This window comes from Lethenteron reissneri, chromosome 10, assembly GCF_015708825.2.
Source record: "Lethenteron reissneri isolate LAM-NWPU_2019-01 chromosome 10, ASM1570882v1, whole genome shotgun sequence".
In the NCBI taxonomy this organism is placed as follows: Eukaryota; Metazoa; Chordata; class Hyperoartia; order Petromyzontiformes; family Petromyzontidae; genus Lethenteron; species Lethenteron reissneri.
The window spans coordinates 14,680,306-14,702,617 of record NC_083788.1 but is presented as its reverse complement, the minus strand read 5'-3'; the positions used below and the strand labels follow the sequence as shown (position 1 = coordinate 14,702,617).

Genomic DNA, 22,312 nt, shown 5'->3' with positions numbered 1-22,312 from the left:
TTTGAACCTATCTACGTGACTTTACCGAAAGACCCAAGAATATGAATTCCTGCAGTCACGAAAGCTTTAAGTCAAGATTTATTTGCATTGTTTGTCTTTCGCTTGTGTTTTTGTGCGAATAAACAATACAATATAATTTAAGAGATTCCTCCACCTCACGGTATGATGCTGGTCTTCTTCTACCTTTGTCGTAAGCTCCTGTCCAACCTATACGGTCCCAATATTCTGCACAGCCCACTGCTTCTGGTGTGGGCATTGCCATATCTTGAGGAGTGCATTGTGGTGCTGCTGCAGGCCATCTCAGGAGATGATCCCATGCATTGCTTCTCCTGACAAGCACATTGGTCAATTGTGTAGAAGCCCGCACCCCCCCCCCCCCCCCCCTTATGATTTAATGAGAGAGTTGCATCTGCCAAAACCCACTCTGAGTTTGTTTAGGCTCCGCCATTTGAACCATTTGGAATTGGAGCCAGACGCGAGCTGCTCACTGGGAATGATTCCTCACCGGCCCCATTCAGCAGCTGTGTCACTTGATTTGTCCTACTCTGTTTGTTCTGTCAGATTCCGGTGACATGGCCAGAGTGGTTACAGTTGAGCACAAGAAGCTGTTTCTCGATAACAAACGACGACGGTGGTGCTGGCTGATGGCCGTTAAAGCGGATGGTGGACGTCTTACTCGAGGACTTGGCGGTCGTTGCCACCTGCGGAGTGTGGGCACTATGCCAGACAGTGCAATGTAGGCAGGGGACAGGGGAGGCTCTCAGGCAGCCTGTTGTTATTCTGCACGCGTCATTTAGGGCGGTGTCGACATGTGTACTGTGGGTTGAGCATCCCAAGGTGGAGCATGCATATTCAGCCACAGAAAAACAAAGTGCTGAGCTGGCGGTGCGTAGCGTGGATGGATGTGATCCCCACTTTGAATTAGAGAGCTTTCGCAGAATGTTGTTTTGTGTGTTGATCTTGGCCTTGGTATTTAAAGTGTGATTTTTGTCGCCGAGTATAGCATCCAGTGTTACCCCGAGGTACACTTGGTGACTCTGGTGTTCGAGGCCCTGGTCACCCCAGGTGACATTCAGGTGTCGTTCTGCATCTCAGTTTCTCAGGTGGAAGGCACAGATTTGGGTTTTATTCGTGTTGGGATTGAGATGATTATTTAGGGAGTATCTTGACATCTCGTCCAGCGCTCTCTTCAGGATATTCTCGGTCCTGGAAATTCCTCTGCTGTGTGGTGATACAAAAATCGCCTTCATGGATGAACTGCTGACATTGAGTAGGAAGTGGCTGATCGTTGGTGTAGATATTGACTAAAAGTGGGGCGAGCACGCTGCCTTTGTGGAAAGCCTTTCTGTTGGGTACGCCATCTACTTCTCTGCCCGTTTAGTTCCACGTAGAAGCGTCTGTTCTCTCGGGGGCCTGGCTCAGATCTCGGTCGCCAGTCATGAGGTACAGTTTGTGGATCAAGATGCGATGTTGAACAGTGTAAAATACAGCAGATAGATCAACAAATGCTGTGCCGGTGATGAATGTATTTTGGAGGCCATCTTCGATGTGCTGTGTGAGGTTTAGTAGTTGGCCTGCACAAAATCGACCGGATCTGAAGCCCGCTTGGTATCGCATGAGTTTGGGATCTACCAGGCGTGACATTCGTTGCAGGATAAAACGTTCGTAGAGTTTGTAAGTGATGTTATGGAGGGAGATTGGTCGAAATATTTTATGGTGATGAAATGTCGTTCCCTGGTTTTGGCAGACTGCGATGCTGGTAGCACTCAAGCCTCATAGCAGGGAGTGTGGAGGTTCAACTCATGAATCGGGCACCTGACTGTTTATTTTTTACTTCCAACAGACACACGGCCTTCTTGGGACTACACACATTCAGCAGCATTGGTTAATCGCAAGCAACACTCTCATCAGCAGCGTCAGGCTTTGGTCAACCAATGCTGGTGAACTGCCGGATGTCATAGGCAAGGGCCCTGTTAGATATGGGTCCTAGTTCGACGCACGAATCAGTCTGTCGTAAATCAGTGTCACAGCGATTCAGTTTTCAGTTTCATTTATTAGGTATAGCCCTGTGAGCCATGCGGCTCTTGAATCGGGTGCAACCGCAACAAACAAAAACATGAACAAGAAACATCTTAAAGTGACTACGCGCAACAGAAAAATCCAGGAAAAAACAGCAAAGTCTTCCGAAGAAGCACCGTATATCAACGCTGTGTGCAAAAATCCCGGTAGGATGCAAGTCAAACAATAACAACCATAAGACAATTTAGATTAAAGTTATCAGGCTAACTCAGTACTACAACAAACAAACATGGCTAAACCAAAAAGTTTTTGAAATCACCAAAATGAAGCGATAAAAACAATGTAACAGTGATCATAGGTTCTGTGATTCAAATGTAACAATAAACGATCTACATTACATATACGACCAAACTTTGCAGCCATAGCTGGCAGCATGAGTCACTCGATAACAGCAGGAGCATCAAACATTTCCAATGCACCTTTAAAGATCAGCACACTATAATCAAAACACAAGATCATACTTTGCAGCGGCCATCCGGAGTGATACATTTGATTTCAGGCCACTGAATAGCAGTGGCAGCTAGGGGTGTACAACTCCTCGAGAGCAGTTTTGAGTGAAGATCTTACAGGTAGTGATCCAAGTTGCAGTTTTTTGGCAATAACTTTCCAGACCCTGGGGCATGTTCTCACAATACAGGATATGTTATTGTCAATTCACTTGTTTTTATCCACACCCTTTTAAACATTCTCTGGACCATTTGTTTAGAAATATACGATCTTTTCTTTTCAGGTTTTCCAGCACCAACAGCAAGAATAAAGTACAGCACAGACAGAAGTAACACGTGGAGATCACATATATGCCTCAACAGGTTCGAAAGCTTCTTAGATGTAAGCAAATAAAAATACCCGCGACACGGAGTTTCTTGACGGTTTTATAAATCCTGTCAGAAGTGCCCAGATGTTATCAGCGATTCCATTTTGTGCATCTTTTGAAGCCACACATTCAACTATGGACAACCACGACCCTTCCATTCTCTGAATTAGGAGTGACCGTGATGTAACGAATCTAATATCACAATCAGCAATCGGTATCACAAATGGAAGGCCTAGAAGACAAACATCTAAGGTAAGAATAGCCGATCCAGAACACACGTGGTCAGGGAACTGACCAGCGACCTCAGATATCTATGCTGATGAATGCCTGCGGTATGTTTGCTGAACCACGTGGGATGAGCATCTGGGAAAACCCGAGTCCAAAGCAATACGTTCAAATACAGTACAGTATTTTAATTTTTAAAGCGTCATCGAAGCCAGTGGAACCAGTCTCGTGGCATAAAAACAGCTGCTGGTGAGACGCCAACAATGTTGCTGTTGTTGTTGCTGTTGTTGTTGCTGTTGTGGATACCCCCCCCCCCCCATGTGTGATGTGTTTCCCATGAAGACCAAGGAGTAGGGAGTATTAGTATGATCTCCGTGAGAACCTATCATTGCCCGCCAGTTTGATGAACATCCCCCAAGAATATTTTGGAAATGGTAGTGATGAGAATGAGGACTGTATCACACTCGTGTTTAAATACATATATTTTTTATGAGTATGGAATGAATTTCATATCAGTTGTAATCCAGGTCCACCTTGAAAAAGAGGCAATATGTCACGTTTTGATTTAATACCATAGTTACATTTAGGATACAGACAAAACCTTGAAAATATTATTTTAAAGATGTAATCCTGGTCCAATCGATATCTGATTGAATTTCCGGGATCTTCTTTAAGTGCCGTATAACGTAGTTAGAACAGCAGTTAATGAGCGTTCCGACGCATCAGAGGATAAACACTCAATAACAAGCAACACACACGGTACTTTGCAAGCCTACTGGCTATCAACAAAGATTCGTTCATGAAGCCATCCATATCTACAGACACAGACACAATTTCAACAAAGAGGATGGTCTCAACTCAGCAAAGATGTCATCAACAACTTTGGGTCATGACTTGGCTTGTGTTTTCTTGTCAATCAACCTCCACCGTCAGCAGTGTGGGGGTGTGGAGCGGGGTGCAGTGATTGCCTGGCGGCCCTTTGATTGGTGTAGACCCACTGCCGGTGTTGTCTCCTGCATTGGCATTGCTGCCCCGCCCTGGTGCTGCTGCTGCTGGTGCTGCTGAGACACTTTTATAAGCAGTTTGCCTTTAGAGGCTAACCCCCCTTTTCCTGACGACGACCGCTTGTGTTGTGATCGAAACGCTGTGGCTTTTTGTTTGTTTGTTTTATTTTTTTATTTTTCAGGCTACAGTCTACATTATAGACTGCCAGTACACTCGCCGAGGTTAACCATTGCTACAGTCTACATTATAGACTGCCAGTACACTCACCCAGCTTAATAACCAGTCTACAGTCTACATTATAGACTGCCAGTACACTCACCCAGCTTAGTAACCAGGCTACAGTCTACATTGTAGACTGCCAGTACACTCACCCAGCTTAAGAACCAGGCTACAGTCTACATTATAGATTGCCAGTACACTCACCCAGCTTAATAAGTAGGCTACAGTCTACATTTCAGACTGTCAGTACACTCACCCAGCTTAATAATCATTACTACAGTCTACATTATAGACTGCCAGTACACTCGCCCAGCTTAATAACCATTGCTACAGTCTACATTATAGACTGCCAGTACACTCACCCAGCTTAATAACCAGTCTACAGTCTACATTATAGACTGCCAGTACACTCACCCAGCTTAATAACCAGGCTACAGTCTACATTATAGACTGCCAGTACACTCACCCAGCCTAATAACCAGGCTACAGTCTACATTATAGTCTGCCAGTACACTCACCCAGTCTAATAACCAGGCTACAGTCTACATTATAGACCGCCAGTACACTCACCCAGCTTAATAACCAGGCTACAGTCTACATTTCAGACTGTCAGTACACTCACCCAGCTTAATAATCATTACTACAGTCTACATTATAGACTGCCAGTACACTCGCCCAGCTTAATAACCATTGCTACAGTCTACATTATAGACTGCCAGTACACTCACCCAGCTTAATAACCAGTCTACAGTCTACATTATAGACTGCCAGTACACTCACCCAGCTTAATAACCAGGCTACAGTCTACATTATAGACTGCCAGTACACTCACCCAGCCTAATAACCAGGCTACAGTCTACATTATAGACTGCCAGTACACTCACCCAGTCTAATAACCAGGCTACAGTCTACATTATAGACCGCCAGTACACTCACTCCGATTAAGAACCAGGAGACAGTCTACATTATAGATTGCCAGTACGCTCACCCAGCTTAATAACCAGGCTACAGTCTACATTATAGACTGCCAGTACACTCATTCAGCTTAATAAGCAGGCTACAGTCTACATTATAGACTGCCAGTACACTCACCCAGCTTAATAACCAGGCGACGGTATTATTGTTTATTCTTTTTATTCACTTAATTTTTATTATACATTTTCTATCGACGTGGCTTTACCGAAAGAACCAAAGAATAAGCAACACGCTGCCAACAATCGCAGGATGTGCAAAAAAAAGCCTCGGCACAAATTAAGTACACACAAACTACACATCAATTACACAGCAAGTACACATCAATTACACATTAAGTACACATCAATCACACAACACTCATACATTTCCACGATCGTACCTCATCATCTTGAAATTTAAATAAATCGGCCCACGGGCCATGAGGGAAAATGTAATCTCGCGAATCCAGTTCCTGTGCCGTGCACCGTGAACTTCGCGTTTTGATTTAAATTCGAGCGTCACTCTTCACGAGCGTTCCTTGTCGGACATATCACTCGGTCAGCCTCGCTCTTTCTAAACTCTCCAAAATACTGTAATGACGCTCCACACAGCAACAGCGGTACCAGATCTCCGTACAAATACATTCCTGCCACCCGGACACAGTTGCCACAAAAATGTGACCACCAATGAATCACCGTACGCTAGTATGTGTATGTATGCATCAGTGTGTGTCTGTGTGTGCATCAGTGTGTGTCTGTGTGTGTGTCTGTGTGTGTGTGCATTGAGTGGTGCAATGATACACTGCTGGTCTGCCCAGCCAGGAACATGAGTTTTAATTGCTGGCCATGGAGAACATCAGAAGGCAATTAGGATCAAAATCTGCTTTTATTCTCTCCTAGGTCAAAATATGTAGTCAGAGATTTGCTATGACAACATTCAAGCAGGTTTTTACTTCCTCTGTTGTCATGAATTATTGATAAAAATGTGACTGCTGAAGCGAAAACAAACACAATCGTGTTAAGGAATCTAGATTAATGCGAATATTGTTTTAATATGTATATTAAATATGTGCCAACAATTTGTCAGCAAATTGGTCAATCAAACTGAAAGCATTACACTCGGATTTTTTTGGAACACAGAACTGCACTGTATATCTGTGAAACATGTATAAGTTCAAGAGTAGAAACGAACTGAATCTCTATTTGAGACAGAGAAATGCACAACAGGGAGCTGGCGACAGAGACGGCGCCTCGTGCAACCCGCGGGGCAACGATTTGCGTCGCAAGCGAATTCAAGTTTCACCTGTCGTATTATTTTGCACCATCGTAAGATCTTAAAAATGTGCAAACGTGCATTTCCACAGAGGCTACTGGGCATTCAATTCTTATTATGTGCTTGCCACAACACGTGCCTGAACAGCAGGCCTGTCTGTGCACGGGACGTGTGCCTGTGGTTATGTGGTTTGGCTGTGTGTGTGAGAGAGTCCTGTTGCGAAGAGTTTTTGTTTAACGAGGCGAGACCTCAAGAGGCAACCACGATTAGTCACAATTGCAAAACAACCTTCGGCAAAGCTGATGGTACATGTAAAATAATCACAACTCAATCATTCTATAATCCTATTGACATTTGTCGCATCATCTACTCTGAAGTCCGTATCATCCATGTGGATGACACGATCGCCCTTTCCCTGTCACCTGAGTATTTACCGACCACGCGATCTGATGAAAGTGGTGTGTTGTGTAACCAACAATCGCCACACACAACCTCATCACCTGGGCTGATGAGGTCGTGTTTCGAATAACTCAAAGTACATTTCATACCAAACACGCACAGGCCGAGCACGAAGGCCCAGCGAAATTAAAGCAGGAAGGTCACTCCAATATCGTGATCGTTTTGCCACAATATTTATTGGACTACGACAATAAAAATATGAATTCAATATAGCCATTACACCATAAAACTACGTCTTAAAAAATCTAGGTAAAAATAAAATAAATGAAAACAAAAAACATTTTATTTATTTTTTTACCTACGTGACTTTACCGAAAAAAAACAAAGAGTATGAATCATTGCAGTCACGAAAGCTTCAAATCTAGAATTAAAAAAATCTACTATAATTTCTTTGGAGGTTTTCCTTGAAAAAGGGTCATGACTTGTGATTTCCGGAGCATCTTCCAAAGCATCCTCTCAAAGTTGAGGTCATGGTTGGCATAGAAAACGAGCTTCTGCTTTTGGTCATAGTAATGGTCGGGGAAGTGCTTGTAGGTGCTGGTTATGAACCCATAGGCGGAAACCTGCCCATCGGGATGAGAAAAATGAAATGAAATGGGACATCCAAACTAATGTAACACAAATCAATCGTCTATTACATAGTCTCGTGTCGAAGTAGGACCCGTATCTAACAGAGAGGGCTCTTGCCTGTAAATACCTGGCTGTTCAACAGCATTGCTTCAAGCGTGCCTGACTCTTGCTGATGAGACACTGCATGTAAAAGCTGATCCAGAGTTTGTGCATTAAACCAATGCTACTGGAAAAACTACTTTTGAAATGCTGCATGGCTGATTGGTTGTGTAACATATTTTTTTATGTTTAATGTGGAGAGACAAGTATGGGGAGGAGGCGACTTGTTTGCTTATTTATGTGTTACTAATATTCTGTTTTATCCATCTCCATATCCTATAAGCAAATCCTTACAGGATGCATCTGCAATAAGAATACAATGTGATCTACCTTTAACTAGGAACACACGACATTAAATGCACCCTACTTCATCGGATCTCGGAAGCTAAGCAAGGCTAGTCCTTACGACGGGTAACCCACAAGGAATGTCAGGCGTTGTCGGTGTGAGGGCGAGGTAGCTAAGATATGGCATTGCTGAGTGTCTTCCCCTCGTATGCTTGATTTGTCTCCGGGATTGTCAAAATATTTCCATTTAGCAGAGGCTTTCTGAAAAGAATCTTGAGCCTCAGCGAAGTTTTCGTGGGTAGTTGTGGCATTATTATATTTTAGAGCTGATTGTTTAACCACTCAATTTCCGATTATCGGCTTTATTACTCGGCCCATCATGGATACAAAAATAGTTGGGAAAAAAGTGTGGCCTCTGTTCCCAAGTGTGCCGCCGGATGGGAGGTGGTGGGCGGGGCTTAGTGACGTCACTGGCAGGTGAGCCGTGTCACTCCGAGCGCGGCTCGGAGGGAGTTTCCTGGCAGCAGGTTGGCAATATTTCGGGCTGTCACCGTATTTAATGGGACACAAGTAATTGTTTACAAACATAAGAAATTGCTTCCAACTTTTAGCTAATTAACCAACTCAATCGACTAATTGGGCCACATCCAAGTCTATTATATTTTCAGTGCTTGGTGCTCATTAACGGAGCAGCCCGCAGAGGAAATGTAATCCTGCAGTCAGTGATCATTTGTCTGTATGCGAGGTGTCAGGGACAAGAGGCACATTACCTGGTCACAGGTGTGCAGAGCTGTGAGCAGGGCTATGGCGCCTGTGCTTGGCCTATAGAGGTCTTTAAACTTCGTTTGAAGACGTGTCGAAGGCAAAAAACTGAAAGGGGGAAAAATGCAGACATGGCAGAGTTTGTGCTCAAAAGATTCCAAAAAGCACTTTAGGTTTTGTAATAATACAATGTACGGGACTTTACCGAGAGACCCAAAGAGTATCAATTCCTGCAGTCACGAAAGCTTTAAGTCAATATTTAATCCAATGTTATAATACATTCAGTCAATATGCAAAATGTACATATTATTTAATAACATGAATGGATGATAATGGATGATATTGGTCGCGAAAGCCTACGTATTAAACTAACATGAATGTGTTTAAAATTGCCTTTTACAAGGTACACTGTGTCAAAAAATGTATTGTTACAGATATCCGCAATTCTTATTATGGGCAGCAGCAGCGGGGTCCATGACTGGCTCCCAGTTCTCCTTGGGCTCTCGTCATGCCATCATCCACCATCACCTGTCATGCCGTCATCCACCATCACCTGTCATGCCGTCATCCACCATCACCTGCAATCATCCACCATCACCTGTCATGCCATCATCCACCATCACCTGTCAGGCCGTCATCCATCATCACCTGTCATGCCATCATCCACCATCACCTGTCATGCCGTCATCCACCATCACCTGCAATCATCCACCATCACCTGCAATCATCCACCATCACCTGCCATCATCCACCATCACCTGCCATCATCCACCATCACCTGCCATCATCCACCATCACCTGCCATCATCCACCATCACCTGCCATCATCCACCATCACCTGTCATGCCGTCATCCACCATCACCTGTCATGCCGTCATCCACCATCACCTGCCATCATCCACCATCACCTGCCATCATCCACCATCACCTGCCATCATCCACCATCACCTGCCATCATCCACCATCACCTGCCATCATCCACCATCACCTGCAATCATCCACCATCACCTGCAATCATCCACCATCACCTGCCATCATCCACCATCACCTGCCATCATCCACCATCACCTGCCATCATCCACCATCACCTGTCATGCCGTCATCCACCATCACCTGTCATGCCATCATCCACCATCACCTGCCATCATCCACCATCACCTGCCATCATCCACCATCACCTGCCATCATCCACCATCACCTGCCATCATCCACCATCACCTGTCATGCCGTCATCCACCATCACCTGTCATGCCATCATCCACCATCACCTGCCATCATCCACCATCACCTGCAATCATCCACCATCACCTGCCATCATCCACCATCACCTGCAATCATCCACCATCACTTGCCATGCCATCATCCACCATCACCTGCCATCATCCACCATCACCTGCCATCATCCACCATGACCTGCAATCATCCACAATCACCTGCAATCATCCACCATCACCTGTCATCATCCACCATCACTTGCCATGCCATCATCCACCATCACCTGTCATCATCCACCATCACTTGCCATGCCATCATCCACCATCACCTGCGAATTCTCCCAGCCACTGAAGAACAGGGCCCATTAACTCGCCGCGTTGTGTTTGTGTGAGAGAAGCCACGCAGCAAATCACCCAGATCGTCAGATCGTCAGATCATCAGATCGTCAGATGATTTGGGTGATTGTCAGATTGTTCGGTTATCCACAACCCCGCTGTGCACCACAACCGTTTCACGGATAGCCCCACAGATAATAGGTTCCACTAACCCCCCCCCCCCCCCCCCACACACACATTGCTACGGAGAAGAGGAGTTCTTCTAACTTAAATAAAGATACTTAAGAAACAACGGTTTTGATTCAATAAATTATTTGGCGGTGCTGCTGCCGAGTTGCCAGTGGTGTACGCAGACAATAAACAACAACAAATATTCGTAAACAAAACAGCCTGAATAAAATAGGTATGTATATAAATAAGATTTGTGACGTTTCGGCCAATGATCCTATGTGCTATGTTTTACTGTGACTGCAATCGCAAAATAAATAAAACATACTTATTTTTCAGGTATCGCAAGAAATCCGGATGCAGCATTTTGAATTTCCTGTCGACATCTTCATTTCCAAAATAATTCCAGGGTCTGAAAAACAACTTGTTTAATTGACACTTTTAGAACGCCATCAAATGATGGACAAACACTGGACTGATGCGAGTATTTGCGAACGCGCAAGCACGTACTTGTCCTTTTTATCCGGCCCTTTATTGACCACGGCACGTCGGGAGGCAGCGGTCACCATGTAGTAGTCCTGGTGGCCGCAAGGAACGAATACGTATCGAGTTTCCTGAAACGCAAAGTAGAAGGGAAAGCTTCGTTTGTCGCAGGTGCGAGTTGCAGCTCTCCGCTGCGCTCTTCCGGTTGTGCCACACAACGTCCGACGTTTCGCGTCACCCTCACGGGTGACAAACGTAGTGCTCACGTTGAATCTGGCTTTCATCGGTGGTCGCTACCCGCTCTTGTGCCAGGCACAGAGGATTGAGTTCAAGGGTGATGGGTCGCTGAGCTCGTCCGTGATCACCGTGTGAACAACCGCGAACGGCGCTACCATCAGCACCATCCTCTCACCGCTGATTCCAAGGCGATGGGGGAGTCTCTTCACCCCTAAAGGAAACGGTACCCCCCATTCCCACAGAACAACGGTGCCAGTCGCAGCGCACCACCTCAACAAACACATACATATCTCTAAATAGCCAAACAAACGTCACTTTCTGTGGCCAATAAGTAAACTTTAGCCCAATCCAAAATACCTGGGTGTCATCTTTGACAGTGAAATAACCTTTAGATCATGCACGTAGTAAAGACCTTTGAAAAGGTCAGAACCAAGTCTCAAGTTCATTTCGTGCAACCCGGTGAGAACTCAAGAGACCAGGATAGACTTTAATTTGCAAGAGTCACCTGGGTCACCAACATGACAAAAACAAAACAAATACAATAAAGAACAGCAATGAAGTCAATATCAATTGGTGCAAAAACGACGGTGCTGTCATCGCATTCAAAATAAAATAAATTGCACGAACATAAATCAACGTTAACAAATGTATTCCCTGCAGCAAGTGAGGGTTAACTGGGGGCTTCAATAGAAGCCTTGGTTTGGAACGGAGAGTGTACGGACAAGAGGAACATGAGATGAGAGGTTTGCAGAGGTGAGTCAGTGGAGGATCTAGGGGACGTTGAGTGTGATTTATTTTATTTTATTTTGGATTGGATTGGGAGCCAGTGGTGGGATTGGAGTATTGGGGTGACGTGGTGATGTTTATGATTGTGAGTGACATGTCGTCCGTACGAATAAGGCTCATGACTAGAAGTGTAAACATTCCTGTTGCTAACTTCACAGTCAAAGCCGGTTGTTACCGCACCATTTACCACATTTTAGAAAACATCACAAAAGGTCAGGGCTTTAATGAACACCGTCATCTGCAGTTTAGCGATGATGATGAAAGTGGTCTCTTACTGCTCAAATAAGCATTGATGCGGTGCTCATCTCCTGTTCACAGCCTGGAGCCAGTGGTGGAAATTCCACATTCCTATGACGGGGGAAAATATATCAATAGAACCAACATTCTTGACTTCCTCACAAAATAGTATTAGTTTTATCGACCTCAGAGGAATTATGGGCCGAGTCAACCCAAAAACTAGGATTCTGAAATTGTCACCTGATTGTGTTCGCTGAGCCAGCTCACCAGAAGGTCAGAGTGGCTGTGGTGGATCTCACCTTAGACCAGGGAGGGTGCATGAACCCAAATTTTCTGTATGCTCTCATGGAATTCTTCATGGTATTGGTTGAAAAAAAGTAGAAGGATGTCCGATTGCCAACATCTCGCTCGAAGCCCGCCGTGATCGCCCCGTTTACCCTGGTGGCCAAAAGATCACAAAAGGTCACATGATGTCAGGCATTTGTGTAATCATTACTTATATCTTGTAACCTACTTGGGTGTAGGTATTCTATCTACCAATATTGTTATTTAGAAATGTTAATATATATATATATGTCTTGAGTTACATTAGGCGAGTTTAAGTATCGTTAAAACAACAACTCTTCTTGGTTGGAATGCACTCCACCGATAGGACACAAGGCAGCCTCACAAGACGTCCCGGGTAGCTTCCCCTGCTCCTCTCAACTTGTGACGAGCCGGGCTGTTGCGAGTTGGGCAACTCAAAGGGAGTCAGCTGTGAGTGTGACCTGAACTGGTACTACACGCCCCACGTCACCAACCTCGCGCACACCGACTCGCATGGTGAAGTATGGTCAACAAATCCGATATCAAGTTACCAAAGGCTGTAAAGTATTCCGTATTCATGAGAACGAGCAGGCTGCACGTCATTTGGATGTGGCTGTCTCTCCCACCCTACCTTCCTCCAGCCAGCCAGCAAAACTTTTTTTACATAAAATTTGTCCAAGGCAAATTTCGTTACAGGAAATTAATTTAACATCGATTCACGGTTCGTGCACGTTTTTTATATCTCGTTGCTTTTGACCCACTTCATATTTGCTTCACTGGTGTACAGTTCTTTATTTGACGTCATTGCTTTTGTGATGTCGGTGACCCAGATGCACACGAGGCGACTCTGCTCTCACGAGTGCTTCAATTGGTTCAACAAATTACACCTGAACCACCTGACCCCCCCCCCCTCAATTCCTTGGGGAGGGAGAGGGAACGGCTCGCTCCGAAGACTCCGTACAGGGATCAGGTTGCTCTTCGCCATTGCGAGCAGTTGCGATGCAAAGTTCGTGTCGTTTCTGGCGCCGCACTGAAGACCTGGATCGTGTTCTAGAGGCTGTGATAGAATGATGTTGCCATGTTCTAGTGAACGCCGCCCGCTAGAGCACAGGCAGAGGAGCACGTTATTTATTTACTTTTACTTCAGCTCTGCAGAAACTCTGACCTCCATCTGCGCAATGTCCCCCGTGTCCAACATTCCCTTACCCCAGCTGCCGCTGCGAGCCTCGTAGGTGCCCGCTTGGCACGGCTCCCCGACTTCGACGCTGTCCCCTCTACAGCCACGACGGATCCCTCAAACTCCACGTTGTCCAAAACGCCGCTACGAGACTTCTCACCTCCGCACATGAACAACGCCACCACCCCACCCGCTGCTCCAATCCATCCGTCGGCACCCAATCCAATCCGGATCAACTTCAAGATCGCACTCTCCGTCTCTATAATATCCTCCGCGGATTCACACCTCCCGATCTCTCCCTTCTCAGTTCACTCCGTTGACTCCTCGACACCACAGGCCTGGTTCAGATACCACCTGCACATGATGCTAGCCTCGACCATTATTCGAACTCTGGTGACTTCGTTAAAAGCGCTGTGGGCGACAACACTGATGTGCCGCTCACCACCTTGAATGTGTACATGAACTTCAGATTGCATACTTGTGTCACTAACACGGTCAGCAATGTGCTGACACGCCAGTAGAAAATCAGTTGTACAGGTTTTCAAATATTTCACCTCCGGACTTGGCATTTACGCCCCCCCCTCCCCTCCATTATTCGCAGCCTTGACGTTGAAGGACGCCTGCCCAAGCGATCCAATGAATCTGAATTCCAGGAAAGTACGAGACAGGTGCAGCGTGGAGAGCAACCGAACCTCATCTTGCAAGCCACTGAAATATTGCTGAAAACCATTTCTTGTGACAGAGACAAGAGTCAGAGTTTGACTCCCGCCCCAAATAAGCATTGAGGCATTGGTGCTCATCTCCTGCTTACAGCCATGCTAGGCCAGTCGTGCAAGTTGACATTCACATAATGGGTGGCGTGGGGGGGGGGTAACTTGACAAGACAACCTCTGTTGACTTTCCCACAAAGTGGTACAGATCTGATCCACCCCGGAGGGATGATGGTCTGAGTCAACCTCAATCAGCATTTTGAACTCGCAACCTCCCCCATAGCGAGCCCCCATTGCGAGCCCCCATTGCGAGCCCTCATTGCGAGCCGCTCGCTCTGCCACTGAGCCACCCGGACGATACTTCGCCACGCTGGTCAGTGCGGGAAGGCGAGAGGGGGGGCGGCGCGGTATGCCCTGGACCGGTTCAGATATCACTCGCCACGAAGCGATGTTCGCCGTGGCCAGGAATCGAACTCATGTGACTGGGTCCATAGTCTTAATGCAGTGCGCTAACCACACTCGTGCCACCGCTCTCTGACGACAAAAATGGGCTCGAAATGTGTTCGATGTAGAACTGAAAACACGGCGATTCGAGGTTAAACCTCGGGCAATTCAATGGATCTGCAGGGGGCCTTGCCTGAACACGTAGTCGTGGGAATCGATTTCCTCTCCCATCATGGACCCATTGAGGATCCCTCCGTTCCCGACAACGGCGCAGCGGACGCACTTCTCGGCGTCGCGTCCTCCGCCGCCGCCATCAGGCAGACGGTGGGGAAACATCTCCCGGCACTCCGGGTGGCTCAGCACGTCCACGGCGTCTTCAACATCTGCACATTTAACCCGAAAGCAAAAGAAAAAATACTAAAACCAGAAGCCGTCACTTTTATACAAGATTAGCTCGCTTCAATGACACACCTACCAAGCTCATAATTACCATGTATTGTCACGTGCAGAAGTGTAGTTATGACATCTGGTTCAGAATCGTGGTCGTTATCAAAACGAAATGGAACAAAAATTAGAAAGTGCACACAGAAGCACGGAGAGATGCAGGCTTGGAATGAAGTTGAGAGACAGAGTTACATGGATTACAGAGCGCACGCAGGTTAATGGCATCATTGATATTGTTAAGAAATGTGAGTGGGCAGGACGCAACACGGCTACGAAGAATATTGACAGATTCCCGAGAATAATAATGGAGTGGCAGCCACGGAACAGAATTCATCCGAGGATGTCTTCCTCGAAAATTGAGTGATTATACCAGCACACGGGCAGGTGCGAAGCGAAACACGTTCCTTCGGAGTGGGCAGGTAGGAACTTGGTTGGACAGCGCATTCGTGCACGACAGAAAGCTCGCGGTCACGTGACGCACTTCAACCAATCCGGGAGTGTACATGTTTGGGAGGGGCTATGCACGACAGACAAATACTCCCTGGTGGGCAGTGTGGAACTGTTGTTCCTACCTGTATTATTACATGGCTGGAGAACCCAGAGGAAACCCGTGCGGAACAAGGGGGAGAACATTCAAACTCCACATGGAAAAGCACCCGAGTGGGGAATTGACACCAGGCCCTTCTTGCTGTGAGAGGCACAAGTGTTACCACTGCGTCGCCGCCGCCCTGCCACCTGGAAGGATCAATTTACCCTGCCAGATGTACAAAGGGCTGTAAAATATTTTCACTATCATCATGAAAGAACATAAATTAATTGAATAGAATGAACGAACGAACAACTAACGTACCAGTCCTGTTCATTCCCTTCCAGCCGTACGGAGTGCGGTACTTTGAAAGGCGATCAAACTCCTCTGGGCTGAAGTGTCCCTTGCGCAGCAGGACCGGTATGTTGAAGTCAAACATACCTTGCAGGAGTGGCTTCCTGCCCACCACCCTGCGCAGACTCGCGGAGCAGTTCTGAGCACAAGGGAGGAGGATTGGACACAACGCTGTGAGGTGACGCCGAGTCAGAACACAGAGCACAAATAGCAAAGTCCCCGTGACTCTTGAGGACGGGATAATCCGAAGCATTGTTTTCTCTCTCTCTCTGGCTTCAAAAGCTGAAATCCTCTGTTGCATTGAAGCCTAGCACGGGGCCATATTAACGCAGGGGCTTAGGGGCCTTACCAAGTGGCCTCCAAAATATACATACAATATTGATATCGTGCTTTACAATGGTAAAGATGCAAGTGTAGCACAGCAATTCACTGTTGTGCAGATTGCGCCAAAGTGCCGGAAACATTTTTTTATTTTACTTTAGATATACGTTTATTTACTTGTAATACTTTTTGATTATGAAAAGGTTTGTCTGTTACCCAAATCTACTATAAGTTTAACTCTTCACGTGACAATTTAAAAACTGGTCATCTGAATTGTTTTTTAAATATAATTCTCATCAGGTCCCTTGGTGTTTTGTGTCGTCTCCAACTCTTATTATCCGTTCTGTCTCTCTGGCCTATAAGAGTTTATGCTATGACGAGGAGTGGGCCATTACCTGAAATGTCACCTATTATATACGTTATTTATTTTAAGGCCACACGGTGTTATTGACATATGCGTTGAGTTTTTCTGAAGCTCTGTGGCCAATCCTAGAGATAATGTGGCAATTAAATCCACAGCATCGCTGTGTGTGTGTTGCTCCCGGTTACACTCCTGTAGATTGCGTTCAAAAACGAGAAGTGAAGTAACCGAGCGGTGAATAACCGTGCCATCGTCGTGCACAGGAGGTAGCTAAACCCGTCCAGGGATGGAATTTACACAAATATAGGCCCCATAAACGATAAGAGCCCGGACCCCCCTCAATCACAATCTCACACTTCGTCTTCAAAGACTGCTGAACTTGGGTGCATTAAAAGTTTCACATTTTATTAAATGAAAATAATAAAATGTAGAAAGATGTTTTTACTCGACCATTAGTTTAGCTGAGCACAGGATCAAGGTGACGTTGAATTTAAAGTCTACCGAGGCCACAATTCCCCATGTGGCAAGTGTAGAATGTGTCAATACTTAACACGTTGAGCGAGATCAATGAAAGTCAAATAATTCGTGCATAACCTGCACGTGTTACGGTGCATCAACACCACATCGGTATCACTCTGAACCGCGCCGTGTGCAGCATCCGAGCGCTGTCCACCTTCAAGAAGCAGCTCAAGGCTCGCAAGGGCTGCGGCTCTCGCCTGTGCAGGGCGGCGTACGAGCGACATTGATAGCTGGCTCCGAGTTGTCGATGGTACATCGCGTCCAATAGGCAACACGTGCGCGCGTTGTAAATCACGTTCACTATTAATAATGTGCGGCTCTTCTTAACCTTCACAGAAACCTTCCTTGCGTGTAGCTCACATGTTGTTGTGTCATGGAAAGGTGAACATCAGTGATATATGGACATAAGTGCTGACGATTAGCCTGGGTGTAATTCAGCTCGAGGGACACCCGTACTTGTGTGCCGCTTGTCGACTAACTCAGCAGAAATCACTGACAAACGCGCAGGAGAAGAATGCACACTTTATAGATGCTTCAGGGGAATGTTTGCTCAACTTCTAAGTATTCTACACATGTTCGTATATAAGAGCTCTCGGCCTTATCCAGACCACCAGCTCAAAAGAACGTGTGGCTATTCGTGTGTGTGTATGTACAACGACAAAGGTTCCCCGTGAAGCCTTCACAAGCCGTTGGGGCAAGTGCTATAATAGACACATATGGAGGCCGGCAGGGCACACGATGAGGTAAGCCCCACGCCCGGCCGCTTTCATCTCTCTCGTGGCGATGTTTACACACTGCACCGGGTATTCATTTGAGGCTGGGTTGACCTAGCAGAGGCCCAGGACCGGTTCATATAATTGTCACTGGTGTTGACCGTGAGCATGATTCAAACTCGGCTTGCCGGGTATGCAGTGCAGCGCAATAACCACGACACAGCAAGCAGTAGATGTCAGCACCAACACAACTCATTACTTTGGCTACTTGTTTGAGTGTAGTTTACAGCTGTGCAACCATCTATCATAATTGCTATTCGCGATGTTTGTTACCAGGCTACAAATCTGAGGATGGAAAAGGAGCTAATTTCCCTGTCAGGAAGTCCACCGTCGACAGCGATGTACTTGGCTGTTTAGACAGTACAGAGGCCTTCAACTAACAATGTGAACACTTCCGAGAATTGGCAACAAGACCACAAGACACGAGCCTCCGGGCTCTGGAAACCACCTGGAGAAGATTCCAGGTACGCGTTGACAATGATGGCGAAAAAGTGGAGACTCTTTGACTTTTTGAAGCTTTTGACATACATCATGTTACGGTGTATTATCCGTTCTTGTTCCATTAAAAACGATAGTCCCATATAAGTCTTTAACACAATGTGAAGCACCCTATATTTTGCTACTGTTATACATTTCCACACGATAAGCCACTTCGTTGAGTTATCATTTGTGATTGCCAGTAGGTCGCTTTTGAAAATAGCTGGAGCTCAGTGGGCCTTACCTGGTAAAATAAAATAAAAAATGGATTAGTGGTTTATTTTTTAGTAAATTCCATCAGTCCTTGTGCAAAAGTGAGAATGCACTGTGATCGAGCAGGAGCGGACAGTGATGGCGACAGCATGTGGGGAGGCCTTCATCCAGCAGTGATGTAGTACCCCCGTGGGTTAGCTAAGTTAGGCACGGTGGCTACCACATTAAGTCGTTATGCTAAGTGGTTACCTGTTGTGTTAGCTAATAAATAGTGTTGTCTGCAAAGTCCAGTATGCGCCTGAATTTAACCTACTACACGTGTCTCGTCTAGGCACGGACGGAAAACCCATGAACCGCAATCACGCGTGGTAACTTTTATATGCCCGACGTTAAGTTGTGCCTGACATTCACGATCGAAGATAATCACGACCCCACCCAGCGTGCGTTTCTCCAGGACACGGGGGGGGGGGGGTGACCCGAGGGCCCCCCCAACCCCGGCCACGTCCACGCCAAGCCACGCGTCAAGGCGAAGCCTTCCAGACTCACGTCCGCCAGCGTGTTGCTCTCGCGAAAGTATCATCATCCTTGTCCAAGCTGATGTTGTACTTTTTCTTCGCCAGCAGCCACTCCTTCGCCGCCAGCATCTCGTCCTCCCTGAGGTCGGGATCCCAGGGCAGGGAGCCGCCAGCCCTCGCCGTCCCCGCCGCCCTCGTCGTCGCTGCCGCCGTCGTCGCCGCCGCCGTCGCCACGGTGGCGTCGAGCGACATCGCGTCCGCGTGGCTTCGCTGGATCCGTTCGTAGAAGAGAGTCTTCTCCTTCAGCCACAGCGCGAAATTGCACCTGCAAGGCGACAATGAGAAGAGACACGGGGTTGTCTGTGCCTCCAGCGGCCAGATGCGTCTCGACTCGACGGAGCGTTGCGCAACCCCACAACTTCCAGGCTGAAACGAACCTGTCTGACGATGACATTGACAGACGTTTCATATAAAATAAAGCTTCAAAGTAACAATTAGGGTACACGGTCTGGTGCCATGATCTCAGATTACCCCTCCTAGTGGTTAGCTGTGTTTTTTTTATGTTTGTTGCGTCGTTCGCGTGACTTGCATCTCAAAAACGCTGACGGGTTTGTAACGTGGACAGTTTTCTTCTCACAGAGTCACAGGGGGAAGCCGCAGACAAAGCTGAAAGGCACCCAGAACCGGTGCCAAACAATTTCCCAAGCTCTGTGATCCTATATTGGGACATTTGGCCAACTTTTTTCAGGATCTACTTGCGTCCAGCCTCAACGAGGAGTTGGATCTCATGCTCACAACATCTGGGCCCACCATGGAAGTGGAGAAGGATGGTGAATTCACCATGGAAGTGGAGCAGGATGGTGAATTCACCATGGAAGTGGAGAAGGATGGTAAGCTACCATTCCTGGATGTTTTGTTTGAGAAGAGACCTGACGGCTCGTTGGGACACTCTGTCTATAGGAAAGCCACCCACACAGATTCCTATCTGAAACCTGATTCCCACCACCATCCAGCACAAGAGAATTCCCTCATCAAAACACTACACATAGGGCCTACTGCATTTGCGATCAACACCACCTAGCCAGTGAACTGGAACACGTACACCAGGCCCTCAAAATGAATGGGTACTCGGACCGCATTATTCGCTAAGCTGTTTCTCCAACCATGGAGAAACAACCCCCTGAGAAGCCAATCAAAACCATCACGTTACCATACATAGCAGGTGTTACCAAAAAGATTTCCAAAATCTTAAAAAACACAAGATCCAGGTCCGATTCAATACAGTACACAAAATCCGTGGTCTAATCCCATCTGTGAAAGATGTCATTCCTGACATGCAATATCCTGGGAGTCTACAAACTGAGTTGTACCTGCGGTGGAAATTACATTGGGAAATGAAACGACATGTCTCAGACCGTGTTCGCAAACACAAGGCAGATGTGAAACACGGCAGAACTAATACCTCTGCCGTAGCTGACCATTGTTATAAGGCTGTGGGCTCGCATGATATTGTTTTTTACCGAGACCAAGGTACTCTGCAAACCTTCGGGCTACTACCAAAGGTTTGTTCATGAAGCCATCCAGATATATAAACATAGACATCACTTCAATCGAGAAGATGGATCAAATTGAGCAATCATTGGAAGGATGTTATTAACCAGGTAAAACCTTAACTGTTTATGGTTGTTCCATCATATATGCCGGGTACTAGTCTATTTTTCCGAGTTAATTTCTCCCCGCATCCCCAGCGTTTGCCATTGCTGCTTCATTGGCATGTTGCTGCATTGTCACTCGTGCACCGCCCGTGCTTCTGGTGTTGTTGATACACTTGGGCTACGCCCATCCCCAAACCTTGATAAACAATTTGCCTTTAGAGGCTGACTCCTTTTCCTGATGACGACCCCTTGTGTTGCGATGGAAACGTCGTGATTTGTTTATTTTATTTTATTTCTAACTACGTGACTTTACCGAAAGAACCAAAGAATATGAGCGTTCCTTTGGCTAACCATGGGCCCCTGAATGCAAAGTTTAGCAAAGACACACACCCAAATGGCTTACCTTTGGGGATAAAAAAAATAAATGTATGACAAACGACAGCTTGAGAGGAAGCGCAGTGGACGTGGAGCAATGCACGCAGCCCTGCAAGCTCGAGGGTGTAAATTCCACTCCTCGTAGAACATTGCTTCTACCACATCATCAAGTGAATTTTTTACCTACGTGACTTTACCGAAAAAACCTAAGAGTATGAATCCTTGCAGTCACGAAACCTTCAAATCTAGAATTAAGTGAATATCTATCCAGCAGTGGATAGAAAATGTATATGTTCAAATTATGACGGGCAGAATACGTTCCTAAATAAAGGATATGGACTTTCATAGCTACGTCACGGACACCTTTTAGCTTTGCGATGGCAGAAACCACTTTTGTCCCGGAGCCTGAGCAGAAACCAGTTTTGTCCCGGAGCCTGAGCAGAAACCAGTGGCACTGGAGGGAGTCGAGTCCTCTGCCGTCATGCAGACGCGATCGTACGGCAAGAGTCAATTACTAGACAACTTCCACTCACTTCCTCCAGCGGTTGTTCATTATTATTACTCCTTTTATTTGACCACATCACACATATTGATTCTACGGATGTTTCGGAGTTCAGCCCCGCAGCAATGTCAGCAACTTCGTTATCAAAAATTGTCGCCGGTTGAAGCTCTACATTCCTTGAGACGATTCGTCGGTGAAGGCAGAAAGAAAGCGAGTTCTGGCTTGCGAGTTCATTTAGACAGCGAGCGACCAAAGCGGTGCCTCCTCCCAGTGGCTTCAGTCGACTTGTGACTGATTTGGGATTAGACAAAAATTACACAAACTGCACACAAAAACACGCTCAAACAGTGCAAATGCACCTGGTGTCCATATACAGTACCGCATGTAAAACATTCATGTCAATACTTTGTGTGCACGCTCACGAGTTTGGAAGTGT

At 46.4% G+C, this 22,312-nt stretch overlaps 1 pseudogene; it reads right to left on the bottom strand.

Moving 5' to 3' along the window:
- Positions 1-2,033: 2,033 nt before the first annotated feature.
- On the bottom strand, positions 2,034-20,133 carry LOC133340745 (alpha-N-acetylgalactosaminide alpha-2,6-sialyltransferase 2-like; annotated as a pseudogene).
- Positions 20,134-22,312: the final 2,179 nt, after the last annotated feature.